Source organism: Nyctibius grandis, chromosome 4 (genome assembly GCF_013368605.1).
Source record: "Nyctibius grandis isolate bNycGra1 chromosome 4, bNycGra1.pri, whole genome shotgun sequence".
NCBI lineage: Eukaryota > Metazoa > Chordata > Aves > Nyctibiiformes > Nyctibiidae > Nyctibius > Nyctibius grandis.
The window spans coordinates 28,242,709-28,256,891 of NC_090661.1; the positions used below are offsets into that span (position 1 = coordinate 28,242,709).

Sequence of the window (14,183 nt, forward strand, 5' to 3'; positions counted from 1 at the left end):
AGAAAATGTCGGTTTTATCTCGGTGTTGTTCCATCTTGCCTGGATGAGAAAGTTAATGCTATATAGAGACAAAAGTTTTTTGTGTTTTTGTTTTTTTTTTTTTTTTTAAATCCTGAGTGTTGCAAAGCTACAAGAGCAGGAAAATGCTGAATTAGATAAAGTAAAAGGCTTAAAGTAGTTGTCAGAATGGGATTAACCTGGCAGAGAAATCAAGTTCTTTATAAGAGAATACTTAAGGTACTTGGGCCACCACTTAATTGCACTTTTATTTAATAGCTTTGTATGAAAATAAACAGGGGAGTAAGGAATTGGTTTTGAAAGAGAGATAAATGGATGAATATTGAACCAGTTTTGGTCTTACATATCTGTTGAGAGAATGGGGAAATCTGAATGTTCACAGGGCACAGCAGGAAGCAAGTGAGAAGAGGGGATTTTGTTTGGGTTTTTCTCCCCCCTTAGAGGTATGCTGCAAAAACAGTGATGCAGCCTGGCAGATTGAGTCCTGTTGTGTTCAAGGAACAAAAAACAACAGCTGACAATGGCTCGGAAGCATCAGGGCAGCTGGTGTAGTAAAGAAGAAAAAAAATTGGGCCAAATCTTGCACAGTAAATTGTGATTCACTTGTCTTTTTAAATACAGACACAACAGCTAGAGGAAGCAGAGAAAAAAAGCTGATGCTGGAATCATGTGGTAGTTTAAATCTGAAAGAAAATGGGGATAAGGGGTGGACTTCTGCTCATCTGCGGCAGCACTGCACACAGAGCCTACCTGATTTAGGCCTAGCGACGGTTGCGTTGGAGGCCTTGGGAAGGCAGATAGCTCAGCGAGCGTGTTTTCTCAGTGTGACGTGACGTACTTGGGAGTGTGTACAGCCTGCATGCTAAATGTGAGTGGCTGGGTTTGACTTCACTGATAACAGTTCTAAGAATGTAATGAAGTCCTTTCTCACTCACGCTTTTATTTTGGGATGGAGGGGAAGAGAAGGGAGCTTTCAATATTCTGTTTAGTTCAGAATTTGAAACAAACATGTTTTACCTAACTCTGTTTACTGCCTTTTTATTTAGACTACTTGTAAAGCATGTTGCTGCTTTTAAGTGCTCTATCATAATTTATCAGTGCACGAAACTAGAAACTCATGAAAACCCTAATGCTGGTTATTTTCTTTAACAAATCTATACACAGAGCATACTGTACTTATTGTTAGAGGGTCTTAAGCTGGTCTTTTTTTTTTGCTGGGTCCCTGTGCTCAGGAGATCAGGAGTGCCAAAATGACAACATAGTATAACGAAATAATAGCTGGTGAAATTAAATCAGTTTGACTAAAAAGCAAATCAAATTCAAATATAGAATGAGAATGAGAATGTTTTTTAGTAAATGTTAGCAGGCTGTACTTAGAACAGGTGTTCTATTTATTCAAGAGGAGAGGAAAATGTGATACCTTTCTGGTAGCAGCAGAGGGTCCTAGCCGCCTTTTGCAGGGTTCAGAGCACGCAACAGAATCAACAGAAGTCTGAGAATTTTTTGCATAGAACTGCGTGAAATTAAGTTGCCAGTTTTCTTTCTAGACAAAAAATCACTTCTAGCAGGTGAGAAGCATTACCTTTTTCATCTTGTTCTTAAAATCTGAAGACAGATTAAGAAACAAACGGTTGGTCTTTGATACTTTTGTCATGTGAACATCTGTTCACTAACAAATCGTTTTCATATTGTCTTCTGACAATTATTCAGAAGCCTGTGACATATTAGAGCCAGTGATCTGTAGCATTGTAAAGGCAAGAATTTATGTATAGTTTTTCATTTTGAGCCATCTTGCTTCCTGTTCAAAGTTCTACAAAAGATAAAATCAGCTCCTGTATTCTTTTAAGTATTTTTCAGTATCATAAAATACAGAACACAAGAATGTACATCAGCAGCTAATTTTGAAGTTTATGCTGCTGTACTTTATATACATGAAATGGCTTATTTTTAATGCATGTACTAAAATAATTAAATTGAAGAGACCAGTTTATTATAAGAACTGTGCCAGACAGGAAGTGTGGACCACTACTTGTTCCGGTATATTGACATGAAAGTTGACCCACAGCGAAAACAGCACAGGCTGGTTTAATTTTAGTGTTAAAAGTACATCTTAAATGATTATTTTTCTCCTTGTCCTTTTTATATACTCTTTTCCTGGATGATACAGTAAACAAGTAGAGAACTGTTATCCCCTGTGCCATAATGATGATAAGCAGAAAATAATAGCGATTTCTATTCTGCCTGAGTAACAAGCAGAACATACAGAATTCAGATGGCTCTTTTTCCCTCAGTCGTCCTGTAGGTCTTCCAGTCTCAAAATGAAAAGAATGTGTCTACGTGACTGGATCACTGAAAACATATCTCACAAGCCAAACTTCTGACCAGGTGGGGAAAGTGAAAGATAACTCCTTGATGATTGCTTTAGTTAAAAAGAAAAGCAGCAACGTGCTCAGTCTCTTACCCACTGCAGCACGCTGAACTTGATGACTGCTGAAGGAAGGAAGGAGATCTCCCTTCTGCTGCAAGCCCAGTGCTGCTGCTGCTTAAGCTTGTGCTTGGTGCTCCCCAGACCTATATGTGAATCACTTCAAGTTTCTGCAGAGTGTAACACCCCCTCACCCCCCCGCTACCTCCCAGAAAAGAGTGGGGACTGCTGGTGGTAGGACTTCACAGCTGGAAGAGAACATAAGGAGAGTGCCTTTGTCAGACAGATTAGCTGCCTGTGGGAGTGTTGCAGCTGCAGGATAAATTAAATGAAAGTGGAGAAACTGGAGGTCAACTGTGAACTCTGAGCAGAACTGGGATTTACTTAAACCTCTTGATGTACTGTTAGTCTAATATTTCCTTGTGCATGCTTGCAGAACTATCATTCAGTTAGCAGGTTTCATGGACACAGTGAGAGAAGAACTTTACTGAAAGTACAGCATCTGATTTTGAAAGAGCTTTATATACATGGAAGCATAAAAGATCACCTGTTGTTGCAAGGTGCTCTACCATATAATCACTAATCACAATTCATCTGCATTTTTTAATGTTTGCTTATTATTACTTGTGTACCTAGCTTTGGTCTGGTATTTGTGGGAAGGTAAGATCAGTAGAAGCTTGTGTAGCTAGCCTGCAAATATCTGTCACTGAAAATCTCCGTGTTGCTCCTTGGGATTCTTAGCCTGTGATGTTTTAAACTGAAAGTCCTTGTGATTGCAGGGCTTGTCTTTTTTTTTTAATTGTAAATGCATGTTAAATTTCTTTGTTCAACAAATTTTCACATTTCGGGTTTCTATTTCTTAATTTTAAAATGCATTGTGTAATTGTGTCAATTTCCTGTCTGTTGCGTGCAAGTTGCCCTTCATCAAAATACATTTAACATGGATTTATTCCCTTAACTGATACTCCCTTTAAGTAGTTTTCACTATACCTTGTAACCGTGGAAATGGTGTACAGATAATATTTATAAGGTAGAAGGAAAAACAGGGTGTCTAATGAGACCCCTGCTGTTCTGAAATATCTTCAGCAAAAAAAAGCCCAGAGTCTTGGGATTCTGTATAAATGTAATAGGAAGTCTTCTGTAATGCAGAATGATTTTTCTAGAATATATGTATTCACTTCAAATAAATTAGTTCATACATTGATATTGGATAGTCCTATAAAAATTCATATTCTTTCACCTTAGTTCTCTCAGTTGTGTAATCACAAAACATTGCTCTTCACTGAAACACTAGATTTAAGAAAACTGTAATTGATTTGCAGTCACTCTGTGCCAACACTGAGACTGAAAGCTTGTTTTTGCTTGCTGGTACTGTTCTTAAATGCTTATATTTTGGACTGTCACTTTCACTGTTTCCTCTCTAAAGCCTGGAAGAATGAGCAAAATACTATGCTCCTTTGAGTCTTATATCCTTCCTTTATCCTGCCTCCTCTTTCCAGGAGCAGAATCTTTCCCTTCCTTAACTGCTGAGATTATGTGTGTGGGGGGGGGCGGGGAGAATTGTTTTGTTTTGTTTAATTTTATTCCTCATCTTTAGTGTTTTGCTCTTTTAACTTTTTTCACTTGTTTGGCATTTCCCCCTGCTGGCAGATTGAGTTAATAGCACTTCTTTCTGCTGTGGAAATGGAAGGCCGTACTTGTCCTTGAATGTCACCGTTTTGTGGCGTGGGCTGCTTTTCTGATTTTTCTGTCCTCTGAACGTCTCTAGTAGATGGATAAAATTCAAAGAATAGTTTGTACAAGCAGGGGATGTGCACATACCTGAAGTTCTCCCCATCAGAAGTGTGGTAGCTCTTCCAGTGATAGTCGGAGATACTTCTTGTTTTGCATTTCATGCCTGCAGTCTTGCAACACTACCCAGATCATCTCCTTTTGTACTCTGGACCTCTTCCCAAAGCTCTTAAGGCACTTCTGCCTCACTAACTCATCGTTCCTGCAAGCCAGTTCTTTCCAAGATAAAGTGGATTGCTAGAAGGGGAAAAATAGTTTGGCACTCAATATGAAATTTCTCCTCATCTTTAAAAGAATAAAACAAGAAATCGGAGATCCCTCCATTCTTAATGGAATTTGAGGGGGAAAAAATGCTTTAATTAGTACTGGAGTAAAGTTTTCTGAATTGTTTCTTGTTTCTTGAGTCTTCAGTTGTTAAATCAATTACTAGGATTTACTGTGTGTTCTTTCTAGAAAGTAGTCTTCTCATCCTTATAACTCCTCTTCCTTTATCTCCTTTTCCCCAAACAGTCCTCTGTCTCTGAAGTACGGAAAGAAGGCAGAAACTTCTCAGTGACTGGAATGAGACATTTACAACACACCTTAAGAACAGTAGGTTAATGAAGGCATTGTTCTAGGCATCTTGTTAAAAAAACCCCAAAATACCAACCTCCAAATAACTTCTCTTTGAATTTCTTACAAATTTTGAGACAAAACAGTGGGCTAGTACAGCTAGGAAGGGACAATTCCTTCTGTTTTCTATTGACCTTCCATCTTTTTCTCCCTACCAGCTGTATGTATATTTTGTAAATAAACTGAAAATAATCTAAAAAAAATCCAGTTTTAAGACTTAACAGACGAAGTGACATTTTTTGAAGTTTAATTGATAAACTGTTTTCTAAAAAAAAAAAAAAACCACAAACCAAACAAAACAAAAAACCAAAACCAACCCATGTTTCCATCAACTTTATGGACTGTGGCAGAATGCAACAAAAATTTTTAGAAACAAATGCCAAACTCTGCCTTCCACTGATTTATATCTTTACATCATGTAAATCTTAATTTTTGCAAAAAAATCCCTAGCTCCCTGCTTCAAATACGAAACTTTGCTGTTGTACTGTTAATAAAGCATAAACTTATAGATTTAATTAGGACTGGGGGTTCCTCTTAGTGTATATATAGATAAACAGTCCTTCTAAATAACAAAGTAATTCACTAAAATAAAAGTTCAGGTCATCCACCTTTATACATGAACAGGCATTTAGCAGGATTGTACTGATGATAATTTTATGAATGTTAGAAGAGGTTAGATGGGGATACATTGAGCCCTTGGTATCAAGTCAGGAAGAACTTCTGCCACATGTACTAACAGTCATAGGTTAGAGAGGCAGACGTTCTGTGATTTTCTAGTTTAGTTTTTATTTTAAAAAAACAACTGTTTCCCTGAATGCCTTATTTATCATATGGAAGGAAATAGAAAAGCAGGGAGTTGAATGTGTTGTGAGTTGTTTTTGGTTTGGTTTTGGTTTTTAAATAGCAGCAACTTACTCTTTTTCTGTTGAAAGGAGGGAAGGTATATGTGTGTGAGAAGTGGGAGGGATGAGTGTTTTAATTTAAAGGTGGCTTAAATGGTTAATCCTTGACGAGTTAAATTACGCAAACTTTTTCCCTTTCAAGTGTAAGTGGCTTTAGGACATGCTTCTCTGATGCAAGAAATATACTAAGATTATTCAAAGAAGAGGGATTTGTGTGTGGGTAAAGTGCAAAGCCACATACCTTAACTCTGCTCAGGTGAGAGAGACCATCCTGAGATTTTGAAACATACTTGTGCTAATCTTCCACTAGGCCAAATGTAGTTTTTCATTTTGCTAGAGAGTGTGATCTCGTCCCTTACCCCACCCCCTAGATGCCAGGAAAGGCTGTGTTCAGGAAGAGTCAGTTACTCATGCCTGTCAGAGCTGTAGTCATAGGACAAGCAGAGCCAAGAGGGTAATCTTCATCTGCTTACATGTGTTTGACTGCCATCGCAAGTTTTGGATGATATTTTTAAATCAGGTTGTGAAGTGGTTTTGTCTTTACAATGGGGATGGTCTTTTTAAGCTGTAATGAGTCTCTTAGCTGTAATGAGTCTTTTAGCTCATTTTCTATATGTTAAATGTAGTAGTGCTTCTGCAAAGATGAATGATGGCATCACATGCTTCCATTTAAACTTAGTTTGATGTATTCCTAAACTGTTTTAGAGAAGGTGAAGCATTCTATCCACAAATCAAATCAGCTTCTGGTGTCTTACACTCCAAATTGCATCTGTTTCATGGTTAATCATAGCAGCAGAAGGAACTCAGAGACAGAATTGGAGCTTGTAGGTTGAATCTTGTAGGTTGTCTGTATGCATCAACAGAAGATCCAAGCTCCTTGACCATTTTAGTGGGAGTTATCTACCAGTATTGGGTGGGGATAGGGAGGAGAAAGAAAGAGAAGTTATGAGTTGTGCAGATGGACAAACTGGAAGGCATGGCTAGTGCACTTCAGTGCAGTCTCAATTATCTTGGGCAATCCTGTTGGTCCCTTACCACCTGCCTGACACATGTTACTGGGGCTGACTGGGAGTTCTCCCTAGCACTGGCACACAGGAAGCTTCTTTTTAATCACAGAAGTGACAGCGCAGGTGCTGCTAACATGGTTATTGAAATGTGAGCCTTATAATAATGTAATTTGAAATAGCTTGTGTACCCCCTGTCTGGGCTGTGCTTGGTCTGTCTTTTTCTTGAGACTGCAGAAATCCTGTCCTGTTAAGGAATACGAGTTGTTTCATTTCTGACGTGAAAATCACAGTAAAGTAACTATTATGACTTGTTTTCCTACAAGGTGCTGGTGGAGTGCTCTCTATATACAGGATGCCTTTCAAATACGGGAAGGAGAGCTGTTGTTTTGAGGAGTTCACATCTAAAGACAGAGGTCCAGAGAAAACTGTTTATCCCTTCTGTGTGCAGTGTATTTTGCACCAAAAAAAAATACTTTTTAAATTAATGCTTTATCCTTAATATTGTCAAGCAATACTCTTAAATGTGAAAGAATGTCAGGCTCACATTTGCCTGTGCACAACAATTAGTCCTTTTTCATCCGAGTCCATCCTGTGCACTGAACAAGACTGCGGTCCTATTGGCAAAAAGTAAAACTTACATAATTAAATATTGTAATATGATATGTACATATAAAGTTCCTGATTACCGTTACGTGGTCTAGCAGTAAGCATATGCTAGCTTCCAGAGTTAGGAAGAATGCTAACCAAAACCAGCTAAACATGATTCTTCATTTCTCCCATTTTTTCCAAATGAGTCTCTGGTTACAGTAGCATAAGCTTTATTCTGTATCCTAAAGGTAATAATAAGTATCTGATTGATGTAACCAAACATCTTAATATATAGATACTTAGCATTTATATAGTCTTAAACCTTCAGGTGCTGTATGCTAAAATGTTTAACCACCATGTGTAGTTCTTCTGATGTCCTCAGGGGCTACCAAACCTTAAACATAGGAGTTTTGTGTTTGATGTCTTCATTTTTGTAATAGTCCCATCAAATGAGTAACTTTTCTCCTTATTTACAAACTTCACCAAAAAGTTTAAAGTTGATCTGCAGAATATTATTGTTTTGGTAGTGGTGGTATATTTTTTCCTTACACCCGTTGACTAGAATTGTTGAAAAGGTTAAGAGCCTCTATTTTTTTTTGAGTATTACTTTAAGTGTATGTATATATCAAACTACCCTTCCTATTAGTAACACTAACATCAGATTCTCAACAGTCAATCTCACTAAGAAAAATGTGTTTCTAGAATTTTGATGTTTTATTTGGTTGATGCTAATTTTAATTGCTTTTTGTTTTTAGCTTTTAGTAAACATAGGTAATCATTGCTCAAGCTTTTCTTCTCATCATATGTATGTTTTGGGAAGAAGGCAGTGTTCTTAATAGAAAGCAGAGGTGGATACAGAAATATGACTCCCAGAGCTGGAGTTTTAAAAATGCTCAATTATTGCAGAATATACTGTAATAATCTGAGAGTTAGCGGTGCAGACTCATACCTCGGGCAGCTTACAGGCTCTCTGTTGATATGAGTGATTGTGAGCTGTCCAATCTTGACGTTCTAATGTGTTTTGTAGTGAGAGTGAGAGGCAGTGTGAGTTTGTGTACGTACTCTTGCTGTGAAAAAGAAATAATCTCATTTCATCTATAGAACAGATTTTATCTGGTACCTTTTTCATTAATACTATTTGGGGTTGGTTGCTAGTAGCCATAAATGCAGAGAATTGTCATGAATGAAAGCTACAGATTTAGTTCGTCATTAACTGTTCTCAACTATAAAAATGTTAAGAGCAATGGAACATGTAAGTCTGTTGAAGATGCTTGGAGTTACCCATCTTGGATGTTTGTTTTTCATTACTCTGTCTCCATTCCCTATGTAAGAAAACTTGCCTGTATCAGATACAAGTTTTTCTGTGGCTCTTGTTAGTGTGCTACTTATGAGGAAACCAATTCTTTATTTGCTGTAGAGCTTAGATGTTGAATTAAAAAAAGCATGCAAACTGAAAACTCAGAATGAATAGAAATTATTCAACTGATACTTCATTCTTTAAGCTTGTCCTCTCTGCTAAATGAGGCAGAGATGCCAGTAAAAATACAATACTTGTATGAGGGCAGAATTAAGTGTTTTGTATTTCTGAAGGCTTGACTTTCAAACATTAACCCGTACTAAACACCTAAGAAAAAGTCTGTAGTAAATTAGGTACAGAAGAGGATGCAAATGTGTTTCCATTCTCTGTCTAGGTCCTCTCTAAGTGACTTCTCCAAGGCAACACAGCAAATAACTCCAATAGTCACAATTAAACTCCTGATGTTCTTAACTTTGTCCTCGGGAGCCTCTGGGTTCTCAGCCTGGGATTGCAGCCTTTCAGAGTGGTTAAATGCAATCTGAAGGTTTGTAACTGTGCAGCTTTTTTCTGCACAGTTCAGTCTTGAAGCTAGGGTCCTGCTATGGAGGTGAGTCTCTCCGTAAGGGGGTGAAAAAGGAAGGAAGGAACAATTAATTATGCTGTTATTTTTCAGTGACAGTTTTCTCTTCAGTTTATGTGTGGACTTCTGCTACAAGTAAATTTATATTTTTCTTCTTTAAATAAAAATCATGCTCTTTTATTCTAAGACTATATTTGCAGATGTGTAGTACTGACTGTTTTGTTTAGCTTTCCAGAGTCAGTCATCTACAGGAGTGAGGTTTTTTTAATTATTATTTTTTATTAACAACATGGAGGTACAGTTGTAGTTGCTTGTTGAAGAAGGACAGTTAGTGCTTGCATGATGAAAGAGCTTCCTCTGTAGGTTTTTTGACCAATGAAATGACTGATTGATAGTGGGAGGTGGACGTGATGACTAAAGTTTTAATATTGAAGAAAAAAAACAACTAGAGTTTGAGAATCAGACCTGTCTCTTCAGCACCCTCAACAATGAGGGTATTTCAAATCCTGTAGCATCCAGAGGAGGTGCACTTAATTTGATTATAGCCTCAAAACAGTCCATCCTCCTCAGTTCATATCCTACCATGTTAGCAGTTGGATGTTATTTAAACTAACCTGAAATTGCTCTAAAATTAATTTAACAACTTATCTTCTGTAATATTTTGTTGTTCAAAGTGCACAATAAAATTTGAGACTAGAAGAGCGACAATATGTACAGTCACTACCAGCAGTAGCTTCCTGTTTTCTGTTCTTGGTGTTCATCAGCACCCTGGTTGTGCTGGGTAGTAAATGTAAACTCCTCCACTTGTGCTTGTCTCCACTGAGCAAGAGGTGATTATGTGGCTTTCTACTGCTGTATCTATTTATAAGGCTGGGGCTTAAACTTCAGTTCTGTGATGACTTGTGTGTGGATAGAATCATATCTGCAAAGATCTTGTTAGCTGTGGAGTTGAAGCTTAAAATAGGCTAATATTCTAGTATTTTACTAGAAAATTGGAGTATTTTGGAGGCTTTTTTTAGCATCAGGCAAAGTAATTGAGCAAATGAGTTATCATTTATGTTTTAGCTATCCTTTGAGGACTCTGATTCACGAGTTTTTTATGATTCATATGAGGATGATTTAAGAGGTACTACCTTGCTCTGCTGCTGAATGTTGTTCTTCCCATGACACAGGCAGTGTATCTTCTCGGCCTCCACAGTTCATGACCTAGCATATTAGCTTAAACTGCCATTGATTTCAGTTTACATTAGTACTCTGGGATTTGAGCTTTAGTGACTGTGCTGACACACCACCTGCTCTACCATCTTTGTTGTGTTGGTATAACCTCTAGCAGAGGTGGTGGGCAAATGTCTGGGGTGGGTAACCTTGTCATATTTAGCTGTGACAACTGACAGGGCTTGTGATTTAGATGTTTAATAAATGTGATGGAGAGGAGGTGTTTCCCCCAGGGGAGGGGGGACACAGGTCTTGCACAGAACTGGGTAATCTTGTACTGTAATCTCTTCTTCCCATAGTGACAGTAATAGTTTGTATTTTAATCCAGATTAGAATTGTAGGTCTACTTGGCTTTCCCTGCCATGTCAAATAGATTTTCATTCCAAGTGGTATTTTATAGTTAGCTTCAGCATTTAAAAAGAATGTAAAAAACCAAACACTCAAAAGCAACAACAAAAACAAACAAACAAAACCCTCCCCAAAACCCAAACAACTCTCCCCAACTTTCCAAATCTTTGACTTTGTCTGTTTCAAACTGTAGTTAAGCTGTTTGTAACTATCTTTGTTGTTGTTGTTGTTTTTCTTTTGTAGGAGGGGGTAGAGAGCTGAAGAGAATAACTTTCTTAGAACCGGTAAGTACTTCTTCCCAGGGCTAAGATGGTTTACCTAAGAATAGATGATATGAAGAGCTGGCATCCATTCCTGGAAAAGTTTGATGTTTACTGAAACTGAAATCCTATCTATTCTTATATTCAGAAATTAAAGCTTAAAAAGTAAATGTTACTGATGGAAGCCCCGGTCCTATAAATAAAATCGCTGTAGGGCTGAGATTTGGGCTTAACGGTCTTTAAGTACAGTGGACATGTAAATTCATCTACTCAAAAATAATAATGTTAAATTTTTTTCTGTGTAATGTGAAAAACAGATTTATTTGAAGGAATTTTTGGCGCAGAAAGACTTCTGTCTAAAATTCTAACTTAGAGTCCTTCCATACACACAGAAAACATTAATGGCTTTTGTATGAGTCCTACCTTTGTTTTTGTATATATACACCTTGTCAGCTGTGTTTCTAGTGGAGTTTCTAAAATAGCCATAGTTTAAATGGCTTTGTGATATTTTAGAAGTTCTGATGTGGATTGTATTTAATTGAGATAATAATAGAGAAGTGCTAATGCACTTACGTGATCATTGTAGAGTTTAAGGTTTCTGAATATTTATATAGTTATAAACATCTACTACCTTAACTGCGGTGCATTGGGGTACTTCTCTGAGTGTGAAATTTTAAGTCTTGAAGCAACCACATAAGAAATAAGGGATTATTTATAGCAAATACATGCCAACAAGAAATTGAATGGAGGACTGCTGCCTCCAATAGTTGAAATCAATCCAAGGAATGGCAAATTTACCTCTTGCTCTCAATGTTCTTCTTGGCTGAGGCTTGGAAGTATGTCTGGATGTGCAAGAGATGCACGTATTCCACAATCCTCTGCTTTCCTTTTGGAAGTAGCTGATTCTAGTATTGAACAAGGCATTTACATGTTTGCCTTTAAAAACTAATGGGATGAAGGATGTTTGCAGACCAACCCATCCATGCAGTTTCAATCTTCTACAAGCTTTTTAATTAAAATAATTCTGCTGTCATAAGAGTAAAGTGGAAAATGCAGTATGTTTTATGATTAATCCAGGGATGGTTTTATACAGCTTCAGATGTGGTATTCTAGGTAGTTTATAATGCCACTGGACTGAAGCTTTTAAATCTTCCCTCGAAATAAAGTCTAAAAGAATAAAAGTTCAAAAATATTGAAGATTTTTGCACTCAGAAAATGTATGACCACTTGCCTATGTAGTTCTGTACCTGCTTTCAAAGGAAATGCTAGCCATATTTAACCAGCTGCCCTCATAGATATTTCTAGACATTATTCTACATAAAACAGTCTAGGATTTGTTGGATGTAAGGAATGATACCTTCCCCCCTCCCCCCTTTTTTTTTTTTAATTAACATTGGATGAGTGTTTAAGAAACTTCAGGGGAATTTTGGATATGGATAACTTCGGATAGTTATTCCTGCTTGGGGAGGGAGGCTACAAGTGCATGGTCTAGAGTGCTTCAGTTCTAGAGGGGTACAGCTGAATAACGACTGTATATATTTCATATTCAGAAATTGGCAACTTGACCAAATTTTTAAATTATCATCTGATTTAATGCGTTCTCCCACCCCACCAGTGATTTGGATGCTTAGAACACTTCAGAACTTCGTAATAAATTTTTCACTGTCCTCTGCCTGTTTCCTTGTCTTTAAAGTGGTGGTGATGTGTGCCTCAGCTGGGATGCCATGCCAAATATATAGTATCTTATTTGTAATTTAACAAAGTTCTCATAATTGCTTATCCGGGTTCTTCTTTTACCAAGGAGAACACTGATGCTGCTAGCTAACAAATACAGCAGCTGTCAGAGGTGATTGCAAAAGATCATTCTTTACTGTGTGGCCTTTGCTGATGAGGCAGTATTAGTTTCTCTTTCCTTACATGTCAGACACTTAGTTTTTGAAGAGAAGGTTGTTTCCTGTGTTAAAATGTGCTTCAGTGTAACTTTGCTGGCAGAAGGTAACTGGAAGTAAATGATACTGCAAAGTGAGTTGCTCTGGGGCTATAATGAGAATGCTGGAGGAGGGAAAGTAGGAAGAAGGAGTCAAGAGTTAGAAAACCTACCAAAAAAAAAAAAAAAAAAAAAAAAAAAAAGAAAGGACAAAAGTTTGTTAATCTCTCTTGCCTTTTCTCGGCAGCGTCAGTCTTATGAATTGAAATTAATTCTTCAGGATGTTATAGTATGGCACCTATTTCAAATTTAGATATGTTGAAGGAATAAATTTTAAGGAATCTTAAAATCTGCTAACTTTTTAAATTACAATGAAAGAAAAATCTGAAATTGTAACAAATATTTTAGGATGGAACTGAATGATTGGTATGATACTAGAATTGTTTTGGTTTTTTTTACTTTCTTGTCACAATATATGTTCCTCAATACAACAGTGAATTATGTTTGTTCATGTCTAGACCCCTGTAAACATGGCTAGGCTGAGCAACCACTTGCTTATTCAAAGTGCTATCACTTTTTTCTTAAACCTCTTAAAAATTAATTTTGAAAAACCTTTCTAGCTGTTCAAGGCATCCATGAAATTAGGTAGGATTATTTTTTATGAACCATCAATACTACAATTTCTGTCAAATTAAGTTGTGCAGTAATAGTAGTTGCTCAATCTTTGTGTGTTTTTTTTACAGAAGTACCATGTCATTTTTCCCATGAGCTAGTACTAGGCTTTACAGTCACATGTATTAAAATTATGGATATTGTTTGCTTTCTCAGTTGAGATAATATCTTCTGCTGTTTTGCACTTAGCTTTGAAGTTAAAATGTAGTTATAGAGTGATACTAGCTATTCGTCATGAGTACCTTCTCATTCATTGAAGACACACTGAGAAAGACACTATGACCGTATCTACTTGTATCTTTACCCCCAAAATCGAATTTCCAAGGCTTATGAAAGACTTTTTGCATCTGAAGTGGGTTCCAGTTTTCATTAGCCAGTCTCCCACGTGGTTTTCTGAAGCATGGTTTCCTTTGAAACTGCGATGGTAGGGACTTAATGCAGGCTGTAGTTGTTCTTGTCAGTGAGTGGAAGTAATAATCTGGGATTCTGTTTTCTCATTACTGTTTGTGGTAATAGAACAGGGAACTATATGTAATTTCCA

The 14,183-nt window shown here is 37.1% G+C and overlaps 1 protein-coding gene across 12 annotated transcripts in view; it reads left to right on the forward strand.

Annotated features, from left to right (window-relative positions):
* Positions 1-14,183, forward strand: part of PHF21A (PHD finger protein 21A) — a 142,849-nt gene that overhangs the window by 21,066 nt on the left and 107,600 nt on the right. For 11 of the 12 annotated variants that reach the window (XM_068399677.1, XM_068399686.1, XM_068399676.1 and 8 more), the window contains one exon: positions 11,027-11,067. The gene's annotated coding sequence lies outside the window, so the exon portion shown is untranslated. Of the gene's footprint in view, positions 1-4,744; positions 4,826-11,026; positions 11,068-14,183 lie in introns of all 12 variants that reach the window. The other variant, XM_068399678.1, reaches the window with a different exon arrangement.